This window comes from Globicephala melas, chromosome 14 (assembly GCF_963455315.2).
Source record: "Globicephala melas chromosome 14, mGloMel1.2, whole genome shotgun sequence".
Classification (NCBI taxonomy): Eukaryota; Metazoa; Chordata; class Mammalia; order Artiodactyla; family Delphinidae; genus Globicephala; species Globicephala melas.
The window spans coordinates 44,663,903-44,677,983 of NC_083327.1; the positions used below are offsets into that span (position 1 = coordinate 44,663,903).

A 14,081-nucleotide genomic window follows, 5' to 3' on the forward strand; every position below is an offset into this window, starting at 1 on the left:
CAGTTAAACCATCTAGTAATGGTGTTTCTTTTTGGAAGGTTATTAATTATTGATAAAATTTCTTTAATAGATATAGGCCTGTTTAGATTATCTGTTTTTCCCTGTGTGAGTTTGGGTATGTTGTGTTCTTCAAGGAATTGGTCAATTTCATCTATTATTTTTATTACAGTATATTTTTATTATATGTATATTTATGCTTTTATGTTTTTCTTCTTTTGCTCAGTGTTATATGCCCAAGTGTCTGGAATGTATTTATTTATTTATTTATTTATTTAGCTTAAACCAATTAATTAATTCACATACAAGTATGAAATAGCACCTAACTCAAATAGGCCTATCATGTGGGGCTTTAGAGTATTTTGTTGTTGTTTATTTTCACCTATGAAAGGTCAGTGACTGGCCACTAATAAGTCATTGAATGATAAAGTTAATGTTCTGTCAATATTGATAACACGATTTTTGCCTCATCAATCTTATGAGATTTGCATTCACAATCCAATCATTATTATTTAAACATGCAATAATCACTGACTTTAAATGAGTAAGAAGAAATACCCATGAATATTTGCAAAGTGATATCTACTTTGTGCAACTTGGTGTCGGAGGTAGAATAGTGAAGGAAATAGTATTTTTCTAATAGCATCATGTACACAATTTCTTCCAGAAAAACACATTTCCATGTACCTGCTGATATTATTATCTCAGATGCTGCAAATAAATCTAGTATTTACAAATCTAACTATCATTTGACCAAAAGATATTTATTTTTTACAGATCAGTGTGAACTTATTCATGAAGAGAAATGAAATGTATTAGACTGACAGTAGAACACAAATGAGTGACCGTGTATTATAATACAGTCGTGGAATCTAGGCTTATTTACCACCACTATTCTGTTTTTATAGTGCAATATGTGCAGATCATTTTCTCTTTAATGTCATCAGATGTAGAGACATATATTCATTTGCTGTCATCAAGTTTTTAAAATCGTGCATATATATATATGCATTAGTCTGAATTAACAGATGTATCATCACCTCCAAATATATGAGACAGTTGACTAATGCCAATAACATCAGTTACTAACCAGAAATTATGTGCTCTTCTATTTTCTAAAATGTTTTTCAAAGTAATTTACTTTCTTTTTACTCAAAGTCTAAAATGATACAAACTTTCTCAATAATACTTCCTCTTTTTGACTTCATCTCTGCTGTCAATATCACCACACTTTGTGTACTTACATTTAATATCTGAAGTCAGAATTGGACATTTGTATCTTGACTACTCTCATTTTTTAATTTAATTTTTATATTTTGTGTACAATTTTTCAAAGGTTACACTCCATTTACAGTTATTACAAAATATTGGCTATATTCCCTGTACAGTATAACATATCCTTGAGCCTGTCTTACACCCAAGAGTTTGTACCTCCCATTCCCCCACCCCTATATTGCCCCACCTCCCCTCTCACCACTGGTAACCACAAGTTTGCTCTCTATTTCTGTGTCTGCTTCTTTTGTGTTATATTCATTAGTTTGTTGTATTTTTAAGATTCCACATGTAAGTGATACCATACAATATTTGTCTTTCTCTGACATTTCAGGGAACATAATGCCCTCCAAGTCCATCCATGTTGTTGCAAATGGCAAAATTTCATTCTTTTTTATGGCTGAGTGGCATTCCATTGTATATACATATACCACAGTTTCTTTATCCATTCATCTGTTGATGGATACCTAAGCTGCTTCCATATCTTGGCAATTGTAAATAATGCTGCTATAAACACTGGGGTGCATGTATTTTTCAATCAATGACCATACCAACTATAGTACTTAATTAAATTATGTTTTAATTATATGAATTTTAAGCTTCATATATTGTCCTATAGTTACATGGATTTTAGATCTAAAACAAACAAACAACATACTATATGCTTTTAAATCTAAAACCAATTTTACTATGGCATTCCACCATTGGATTCCACCAACTGGCAGGTTCAAATGATTTGTTTAAACACATCATAACTGGCATCTGAATAAATCGATGACAGTCTTTATCAAAGCATATTTATTGATTATGGAATTTCAAAGCCTGTTTCAGTACATTCAAGTCTAATCTAAGAAGGTTTAGTTTTTATTTTTAATCTAATGCTGCTGCTTGTTTGTTGCTTCATAACCTCCTGGGGAGCTTTCCTGGGTGTAATCTGAAACCAACCTGTAACAGGAGGGCACGTGAGAGACCAAAGAAAGAGGCAGGCTATTCCAGTTTGATAGGTGGGGCAGGGTTGGTTTTTGTTTGTTTGTTTTTCTGTATAGTTGATTTGCAATATTGTGTCAGTTTCAGGTGCACAGCAAAGTGATTCAGCTATATGTATATATATATTTCAGATTATTAAGTTTATTAAGAGAACTTAGGAGTCTTATCTTGGTGGCCACAACATGAGCAGATTTCTGCACTGGCTAACCAGATTGTTAAAAATTTATATAGAGGATTTAATTGGGTTCAATCACATACCCAGTTCAGACAGTCTCAATGCCATATTACTTTCTCAAGGCTGTATACTTGGATCAACTTCTGGAAACTTGGACGGCAAGTGAAATGCACATTTCAAGGACAGGGGAGGAGGTAGAAAGCCTCCAACTGCCTCAGTCCAGCTTGATGGTAAAATGGCAGTCATGTCTTTTTGATGTCTTCCTCCAACATTGTTGAAATAACTACTTTTATACTCAGGAAGTCTGCCGCCATCTTTCTTCCAAATTCTTCCCTAGATCAGACTCATCTCTCGAGTCTTTCAAACTTCTCATTTCATCAGAGGATGAGAAGAATGTATAAGCTGATTAAATGCAAAAAGAGTCCAAAGAACCCTTTACCCTTGATGTTTAAATACTTGAGCTCAAATTCCTATGACGCAAATGTGGTATGAGTTTTAACTAGTAATAAGTTGCAAAATTAGGATGAAAAGAGAGAGGTATCTAAGGATATTCCTAAACTGACACCTCTAGCATGTCACTGAGTATCTTTGTAAATTTATTTTAAAGAAAGTATACTTTGGTCCCTTCTCATTTTACTTTCTGAATATTGAAATTTAATATCCTTATCATTTTATAGTTTTCTATTTTCATTTTTTATGTGCTTATATTTGTTTCTCTTACAGACTGCCCTATTTTTACAAAGAAGATTGATTTTATATAAACCTTATTCTTGACTTTTTCTGATGTTATTTTTTTTTAATTTAATTTAATTTTTATTGAAGCATAGTTGGTTTACAATACTGTATTAGTTTCAGGGGTACAGCAAAGTGATTCAGTTAAATATATACGTATATATTTTTCAGATTATTTTCCATTATAGGTTATTACAAGATATTGAATATATCAATAGTTCCCTGTGCTATACAGTAAATCCTTGTTGCATATCTATTTTATGTATAGCAGTTTGCATCTGTTAGTCCCATACTCCTAATTTATCCCTCCCCCCTTCCCTTTCCTCTTTGGTAATCATAACTTTATTTTCTATGTCTGTGAGTCTGTTTCTGTTTTGTGTGTAGGTTCATTTGCATTTTTTTTAGATTCTACATATAAGGGATATCAAATAATATTTGTCTTTCTCTGTCTGATTCTCTAGTTCCATCCATGTTGCTGCAAATGACAATATTTTACTCTTTTTATGGCTGAGTAATATTCCATTGTATATATATACCACATCTTCTTTATCCATTCAACTGTTGATGGGCACTTGAGTTGTTTCCATGTCTTGCCTATTGTAAATAATGCTGCTGTGAACATTGGGGTGCATGTATCTTTTCTAATTAGAATTTTCGTCTTTTCCAGGTATTTACCCAGGGGTGGGATTGCTGGATCATATGGTCTATTTCCAGCTTTTTAAGGAACCTCTATACTGTTTTCCATAGTGGCTACACCAATTTACATTCCCACCAACAGTGTTGCAGGGTGCCCTTTTCTGTTTTTATTTTTATATGAACTTGAAAAATTTATTTAACCTCACTTATCTCAAACTTAACATGGTGACCATAATTCCCATTCTATATACCTCATGGGACTTCTTTTGCACATCATACCAGATAAAATGTAAGAAAGCCCTTTATAAAATATGTAAGGTGCTATATAAAATAAAAGCAATATCAGCTTCTTTCTAGATACATTCTTTTCTAACACAAACCTAAGAACAGGAGCAGGTAAGATGGTATTTAAAATTATTTTACAATGAACTAATGATATAATATCAGTGCCAAGATGACAGAATATATCTGGAAATCTATATAAATGAAAAATTCTTCCATTTTATAAAGTTTTCAACTAATTTTATCTCAAATTGACTTCAACAGTTTTGCAAAAATTATAGATGGCATCTCTTAATAAAAACAGAATTTTCTAATTCAAATGATCCTCAGATGCTGTAATCAAGCACCTTCATTTTACATATGAGCAACCAGAGATCCAAAAGCATTAACTAACTTGCCCACATTCAACGTCATTACTAGAACCCACTTTTCCTAGCTTACATATTAGTGCTTTTTTCACTGTACCACTGGTCATTTGATTGAAAGCCTGAGAAGGCTGCTTTGAAAGTCAGAGGGCAATAAATCTAGCTCATCTCTACACATTTGAAAGTCAACTTTTAATTTATTGCCAAATGCATGAGCTAAATTTTTCCCAGTGTAATGTATAGATTAGTATGAATCTGCTATCCTAGGATACCTGAACAATTAGATTGGATTAAATTTGAGCAGACTTGAAATTATTCTAAAAATAATAACATTAGCTCCATACATCTTTGTGCTATTTCTTGTTATGTAATGCATTTCATTCTAGCAACAGTTAATGTAGAAAGAGATATTGAAAAATTGTGGGCTAGTAAAAGTTTTACAGATAATTGAGTTTTAAAAATTTATCCATAACATTGACTTGAAGCTACAGAGCTCTTCTGAGAAGTTTTATGTGGGATTTTTAAAAATCTTCCTGATTATGTTTAAATTTTTTAGCACAGAAGATTGCACTGTTCTCCCCTATTTCAGGAAACTCCCCTCTCCAAACACACTCCTACAGATTTATTAATCTGATGCCTCATTTTCAGACATAATGAAAATTAAAACACAAACGCACACACACACACACACACACACACACACACACACACACACACACACACACACACACACTACAAAGCTCATGCTACCATTATTGTCCTTAGGCTTTTGGGGATAACAACCAAAGCTCAGAGGTAGATAACTGCAGACACTTCTCCCCATGACAGCAAACCAAAATCCAGACCAGAATTTTCATCAGTAAAGAATGCTGACCTGGAAAGTATATGGAGGGGGACATAGAACATTTAAAATATCAAGGGCCCACTCATCCTTTATTCTAGCAGTGGCTGAACTAATAAAAGTCAAGGGTTATTGAAAATATATCTTTCCATCACTAGTATTTTTCTGTAGCAGTTATCACCACTGGGCCTAAGGGCTTTGACAAAGGAGCTTTTTAACATGAAAGCAGAAAGAAACAAGCCCTAGAGCTAAGCTGGTTGGAGGCCCAAATGGTGCTTTTTAAAAATAAGCTTGGAGAGCATTAAGCATCTCTGAGCAAGCACCTCCTTCCCCTCAGGATCATAGATACTACTTTTAGATAAGAAGGCTCTGCAAACAGCCATTCTGTACCCCTCAGGATTCCCCAGTTCCTAGTGAGGATGGCTCCCAGAGGAAATGGAGGGGGAGAAATAAATAGACTCAGAAGAGGAAATGAAAAATGTAATAATCATTAGAGTAAAGCTGGGGTAGTTAATGAAAACTGGAGATTAAATTTCCCATTTGAAACCTGGCCATTTTCAATGTATTTCTCAAACATTCTATTTGCAACTATGAAAGAAGAGCAATCAAGTTATCAATATTTCCATTTGTTTTTACATTTCATCATGATGTTTTAAAGTGGTAGACTGCAAATCAGCAGGATCAAGGTTAGTATAAAGAACTACAGGCCTGACCTTTAGTATAAAGAACTACAGGCCTGAACAATAATGAGCAAGGTCAGAAGACAGCATGTGTTCTCATGAGGTGGTGGCATCCTCACACAGTGATGGCTCCTGCTTTTTAATTTTTAATTAATAGATCAGGGTTTCTTGAGAAAAATTCTTATGCTTGCAGTTATCTTGTGAACAGGTAACTGATTCATGGTCCACTTCAGCACCCTCATAGGATGCTAAAAGTCACAATAATTTATTTTCTTTCTATTTTTATTATCTTTATCTATTCAATATTGTTCTGAACGATTTTTATTCAATGCCTATCATGTGCCAGGTCTGTATTCAGATGTCCTGAATTCTGGGACTCACAATAATTGCATGCAACCTTTAGGAGAGCAGGTTTATTTATCACATAAATCTTTGGCTCTAATAGAATCAACTTTAGTTTTTCATGCAATTACCTTTTCTAAAAGCAAATACTATCTATTCCATAACCTGTGTAAACACCGCACATGTTAATTAGTATAGGCAGTGTGTAGTGATGAATTAAAACATCTCAACAGGAGGGACATATGGAATTCCCTTTCCGAGAGAACCCATTGGTTAGTTGCTAGGTGGGAATTTCTATGATTGCCTCCTTACGTATTATAGTCACATCAACCTCCCACTGATATTAATGCAAGTCTTAGAATTAGAGGTAAAGATGCTTCTAATTACAGAGACAAATCGCTCACTGTTTAAATAACACCACAGGCTACTATTAAGCATTTAACAGAACAAAATAACTATGTAAAATCAGAGTAACAAACATCAAACTAAGGTACAAACAATTTCATCCACATATTTCTGTGGAAGAATAGCACACAGAAAAGCCTTGAGCTCTCATTTCCATGTATTATAGATACTATACACTTAGTATATTTTTTTGAAGGCAGAACTAACACATATTGATTATATATTATTTGCTAGGCCTTGTGGTAGATAAATACATTATCTCATTTAATCCCAGCAATTACCCAACGAAGCTGATATTCTCATCTTTATTTGTGGATGAAGGTAATGAAACCTAGAAAATATGTGTAACTTGCCCAAGGTCACAAAGATAGTAAGGCTCAAAGCAGGTTTGAAATCTAGGACTGTCTCAGCGCAAAGCTTCATGATCTTTTCTTCATGTCATGCCAGTTAGAGTATTTCTTAATCTCAGATTAACACGGTATGTGATATAATCGTTAAATCTAATAATTTCCAGTGTTTATAAATATGAACTCTTGTTTGTATAAGACAAACAAGTTTGTATAAGTTAAATTAATTACATATTTAACTTAAGTATAAGTTAAATTATTTTATATGCAAGAAACACTGTTTATCTCTGAATATTTTCAGTTACTTTTTTTTAATAAGTATTTTCTACAAGCAATTATCAGGTTTTAAATGACTCATATTCATTTTATTACAATCATTATATCTTTAAGTGTTAATTATTTGCTTTAGTAATTTCCAAATGAAACTTTAGAATTTCTAAGAAACAAAAAATTGTGACATGGGACTATTTATTAGCATGTGAGTTGTCTTTAGTAAATACTGTTCATATGGTAATGCATTTGTCTTACATATGGGAATTATTATTAGCTGCACCTTCATTTGTGCAAGTGAGAAAGCAAAAATTCATTTTGAACAATAGATGAATTCCAAAATGATTAACTTTATAAATTATTAGTTTAATAAATCAAATATTATTCATTTAAAATGTATATTTCAAGTAGTTCCTGGATTTTCTTTGTTTACAAGCTTAACTATTGCATTTAAATATCTGTTTATTTTAAAGATTTCTAAACTTTTTGTGTCCAAAAAGTTTTCCCTACACAGACATTGTAATTTGGCCTCCAAAAATATAAAGTCATTAAAAAACCATTTTATTATATGAAAGGATGAAAAAGAAAGATAATGTGAGTGAATCTGGGGAAAATTAGGTATTTCCATATAGTACTGGTGAGCAACTTGAGTAAAGGGATTGAGTTATTATTTACCAAAAGTCTTAAAAGTGGGAAGGCCTCATCTATCAATTTTATTTCTACAAGTCATTATTCAAAAAAGCATGCATAGATGCAAGGACATGAATACTTACTGGAAAATTGTGAATAATACTGAAAAAGTCTGGACACTTCCTAAACATCCTTCAGTAGGCACTGGGAAAAGATTTTTGTGTATCAAAGGATACTATCAAGACAATCCATATAAGGGGAGAAAATATTTGCAAATCATATATCTGATAAAGGTTTAATATCTGGAATATATAAAGAGCTCTTAGAACTCAACAACAAAAAGACAAAAAAAACAATTCAAAATGAGCAAAGAACTTGAATGGACATTTCTCAAAAAAATGTAAATGGCCAATCAGTACATGAAAAGATCTTAACATCCTTAGTTACTAGGGAAACGCAAATCAAAACCATAATAAGATACTACTTTACAGCTGCTAAGAAGGCTATAATTTAAGGTGGAAAAAAAGGAAAATAACAAGTATTGAAGAGGATGTGGAGAAAATTGTAACCCTTGTGCATTGCTGATGGAAATATGGAATGGTGCAGTCACTGTGAAAATAGTTTCTGAAAAAGTTAAACATAGAATTACTATGTGACCCAGCAATTCCACTCCTATGTATATACCCAAAAGATTTGAACTCAAACAGATACTTGTAGGCCAATGTTCATAACAGCATTTTTCATAACAACCAAAAGATAGAAACACTCCAAGGGTTTATCAACAGATGACTAGATAAACAAAACATGGGGCATATATATGCAGTGGAATACTATTCAGCCGTAAAACGGAATGAAGCTTTGATACATGCTACAACAGAGATGAAACTTGAAAATATTATGCTAAATGAAGTAAGATAAACACAAAATAAGAAATACTGTATGATTTCACCTGTATGTATTATCTAGAACAGGCAAAGTGATAGAGACAGAAAGAAGATTAAAGGTTACCAGGGGCTGTGGTTAACGGAGAATGGGAAGTTACTGCTTAAGGGGTACATAGTTTCTGTTTGGAGTGATGAGAATGTTCTAGGAATGGATGATGATGATGGTTACACAACATTTTGAATGTGATTATTGCCACTGAACTGTATACATTAAAGCAGTTAAAATGACAACTTGTGCTATATATATTTTACCACAAAAAAAGAAGACTGTGTGTTCAATATTATGAATTCATTAATTATTTTTACACAAACATTAAATATTGAAGTAGATTTAAATTTATTTTTTACAAAAGATCACAATGTATTTGTGAGGGAACAAAATCCTCAAAAATCAGTACACATAGTATGATTACATCTCAATAAATAAATGTGGATGGTGTATTTCCATGTATTTGAATGAATGTTGTGGGGGGTGTGTGTGCGTGTGTGTGTGTGTGTGTGTGTGTGTGTGTGTGAGCTAGAGAGAGGGGGAGAGGGAGGGAGAAATAGTAACACTGCATACATAGTGGTTAAAATAAAGCTGAGATTTCAGATAATTGTTTCTTCTTTTCTAAACTCTGACGCTGTTCTCTTATTTTTATATACAGAAAAATTTAAGAAGTAAGTTATTTCCATTTTCAAAAAAAGAGAAAACAGCAACATCAAAAGGTGGAAGAGATTAAAAAAAAAGAGAGAGAAGGGAAGAGGACAGAAGTAGTGGAAAAAGGAGGAGGAAAAATGCTGAGGCCAGCTTATTGCTTTTGACTTAAGTTAGAGTTCAATTCTTTATGAAAGAAAAAGGTCTTAGCACTCTAAGACACAGAGAAAAAAAAAAAAGGAAAGACCAACTCCTGTGCTTGCATCTGTTTCCCTTCTATTAAATGCTTTCCATCCAATCTTTCCTCCAGGACCCTTGCAGTGAGGATTTCTGTCCGTTGAAGTTATAGGGCTAGTCATGACATAAGTAAAAGTGTGAAATTTTCAAGAAAATAATTCAATTTTAGTAGACCTATACTTATATTCTTCCATTTCATACATGTTGCATACATATGTGTACCAGTGACTTGTTGGAAAAAATAACAATTATTTACTGTGATGTGTGTTGATCACCAAGCACGCACTGATATATTCCACTTTCTATCTGGGCACATGGCAGGATGGCACTTCCTTGGCTGTGGGAAGTTAATGTGACCATGTGATGTGCATTAGTAAATGAGATATAAATAGAAGAGTCATGTATCACTTCCAACTGGAATCCTTAGAGTCAGCACATCATTTGCCATGTTTGCCTGTCATGCTCTGACAATAGTGGAAACACTGAGGTGCAGCCTCCCTCAACCTGACTACCTGACAGATGAAAACAGGTCAAAGCCCCTACCTGATTCATGACCGACAGGTGGCATGAGTGAGAAATCGATCTTTACTGTTCTAACTCACTGAGATGCAAGGGTTGTTTGTTACTGCAGCATAACCCCACTTATTCAAAAAATAGATTGGCAAAGAGCATTTCCAAGATCTCACATTCAAAAGAAGAAATTCATTGAGCAAATATTTCTTGAATACTTGCTTCATGCCAGTCATGGGTCCCAGCTAGGTGATAAACTCAAGGAACAATACCCAGTTTTGTGGAGTTTACATTTGAATGTGGAAAACAGACAACAAACATAATACATGTAAAAACATATGCTATTCCAGAAGATGGTATTACTATGGAGAAAAGCATTAGAGCAGGATAAGAGGGATCAAGAATGACAGGAGGGGCTTCCCTGGTGGCGCAGTGGTTGAGAGTCTGCCTGCCGATGCAGGGGACATGGGTTCATGCCCCGGTCCGGGAAGATCCCACATGCCGCAGAGCGGCTGGGCCCGTGAGCCATGGCCCCTGAGCCTGCGCGTCCGGAGCCTGTGCTCCACAACGGGAGAGGCCACAATAGTGAGAGGCTCACGTACCGCAAAAAAAAAAAAAAAGAATGACAGGAAATCAGGTGAGTTTAACTTCTAGAGAGGGTGTTTTACGTAGACCTCAGTGAGAAATGACATTTGCGGGAAAACTTGGAGGTGAGCACACTAACTTCAAGTGACTCAAGCTGAAGTTGGGCAGTGAACTGGTTTCCATGCCTACTCAGAATGAAAAAAAATCATTGAGAATGTTACTGGAAAATAATCTCAGTAGATGCTGGGTTGCTATGTGAATTCTTTGTGTATACATAATCCCATTTTCTTTTTAATGTTAAACTGTTAATTCTAGATTCTTAGCTGAACTAAAATAAAATCCATATGCTTATGTGTAAAAACTGTGACAATACATTTTCATTTCATTCATCATTGCTTCCTCTGGGCCATGAATTGGAGAAGGTTGTAGAAATCATAGAGGGTTCAAAGGACTCACTTTAAAGATTTGAAAACAGCATTCACAGTGAAATGCTGAGGGGATTGAAAATCGTTTGTCATACTCTAAGAATGTGTGCGTGTATTTGTATATAATGCATATGTATAGACCATCCACATATAGACATACTTGTTCATGAATCTACATATCACTGAATATTTTAATGCCATTTGCCATATAATTTCTTGGCCATATACAAGAGAGAGTCATGTTGCAGTTGGCTATGTCTATGGTTAGCTGAAGTTTCCACCTACTATTTCTGGACTTAAACTACAGCACGGTCAGTTCTCTGATGAAAAACTAATTGCATTAGCTTGGCTGACCCTATAGATATTCTAGAGGAATGGCTCAAGAGCTATGTGAACCATTATTCCTCTAGATTCCTCTAGCTAGATTCTTCTAGCCCTGTATTAAGTTAAAACCACACACTGACCTATGAAAACCTTGGATAAATGCCTTCCTAGAAATATGACCTAAGAATCTACCCTTGGCATAAGTAGCTTTGTATACCGAAAGAGTGGTGAAATAACTGTGCAATTTTGCAATCACAAACATTTCCAACTCTTCAGTAATGCAAATCCTAGTTCATGGATTTGAGTTGCTAAACTTCTTCCTTCATCAGTAAAGGGTCAGAAAATATGAAGTGAAAGGGTAAAAACAGAAGTACAACACTTGGACCATCCTTTTCCTCATTCATATAAATTCAGGTAGTCACTATTCAAGGCAGGTGTTAAGGCCAGCCCCAAATTAGATTTATATACATATGAATCTGGTGAGAGATCAACCAGGGGTATTCAGTAAAATTCTGTTTACTTTATATTGAATGCCTGCTCTCAGGGACTAAACACTGGGAGTCACAATACCTAACACTTGGGTTAATCGTGCCACAGTACTGGAAATTCAAGCAAAATAATATTTTGACTGTAAACTGTGGACACCATTGTACCTCTCTGAGTAACTCTGTTAAACATTTTTTTTCCTTTCAAATCCATTCCTGCGAATAAATCAGAAAGGGTAGTGTGAAGGGGAAAAGAACCATTGAACTGAGGTTTTGTCCTTGGCTTTTCATTGCTCAACTGGGAGAAAACAGCTACCAGAGAGGGCTGCAACCTTACTCTGCCATATCGTTCAGAATGTCAGCCATAGATTACCCGTGACAAGTATTTAATTCTTTGTCTCACCAGGGACAATGTGCAACCTTCTGCTGGAAGTGAGGTGTTTCATTTCATTTTAAAGCTGCCAACAATAGTTGTGTTTTTGGCCTTGCAGTAAGCTTTCTTTCGATTTAGTATTCCCACCTTCTTCCTCTAAAAGGTAAAAAATAATTCCCTTTCTACTGATTTCCATGCTAACTCCTTTCAAAAGTCTCTGACATACATGATTCTTCCCTCCGTAACAGTGCCTTTTCTTGTTTTCCCACAGAAGGCCACATAGAGCATTTCTGCCTTTGTTTTTGCCAGCTGAACAGAATAAAACATTAGGATGCAATGATTAAAGAGGCAGATCAAATGTGTTTTCGTTATTGGGCTTCTGCTGAGAAGGAAATATAGATTAAAGCGAATGTAGGTAAGCAATTTTTATAGGTGATATACTGAAAACACAAATTACATCCTAGTAATAGCTGATATGTACGTTAATTAGAAGATTCATTCTACCACTAAGAAGAGTATATTTGCAGACTCAAATGTTGCCTCATGCCATTTTCCAGATCATTGACAACTCAGTATGCCTCTGTACCTGGGCCATGACATAGTCACACAACAGTACAGATTAAACTTCCAATTCCTCCAAATGGTATCCATCTTGACTGAATTTGAAACACATCATAATGTTTATTAAAAATCAGAAATATCTAAAGTATTCTCAGTTTTATTTCATTTTTACATGATGTATACTCTCTTATTCAAATGGATTAAAGCATTATTTTTAAAATGTGGGAATATATAAATATTTGATATCTATATATTTTATTATGTTATGAATTTGGCCTATTGAGACTTTAGAAAAAAATGTTATTCCATTTCTCTCCTAAACAGGTTCTTACTGTTGCAGACACAGTGAATAATGAAAAAGTTAAAAATTGTTATTTTTAAACAGAAAAGAAGGTATATATGAAGGAACTGGATAAATTAAAAAAAATAATTTGGTCTTAAAAACTGTAAAATCTGTGTAGACAATAAAAAGTAGACTAGAGAAAGATTTTTTGATGCTATAGATGTAAGCTATCTACACACGGGAAAAATAACAATGCATATAAAATAATTAATAGTTTTCAGGTCATTATAGCAATTCAAATTTAGATATTTTCCAACATGGATGAATGAGGTCAAGTTTATTCAAATCTGTTTAAACATTCTAAGTTACTGCCTTCAGTTCAGTAAGAGGCTTTACCTCAGATATAAACTCTCCTTTGTATATGAATGTATGTATATATAACTTATTTTGGTTTCCTCTTACAACATGATTTTTTAAATTATGATAGATTTTAGAAAATAAGTATGGGAAACTGAGGTTTTTTTAACTTTAATTCTTGTGCTTACAGATTTAGAAGTATTGTTTCTTTAATGTCATGTGCACTTTATTTCTCCATGTATTCTGTTTATTCCTTACATAATGAATTGCCTGTGGGCATATGGAAAGCTTCAATAAACTGCATATAATGAGCTCATTTGAAATTTGCCATAAGTCCGGTGACAGTCATTTTCAAATTTGCCTTCTCTGTAAAAAATTTTGCACGAAGTGTGAAGAGAC

The 14,081-nt window shown here is 34.0% G+C and overlaps 1 long non-coding RNA gene across 1 annotated transcript in view; it reads left to right on the forward strand.

Moving 5' to 3' along the window:
* The window catches only part of LOC132593363 (uncharacterized), a 44,996-nt gene extending 32,124 nt beyond the window's left edge, over window positions 1–12,872 (forward strand). Inside the window, exon 3 of the long non-coding RNA XR_009558749.1 lies at window positions 12,753–12,872. This is a non-coding gene — a long non-coding RNA (uncharacterized lncRNA). The remainder of the gene's footprint in view (window positions 1–12,752) is intronic.
* The last annotated feature ends 1,209 nt before the right edge of the window (window positions 12,873–14,081 follow it).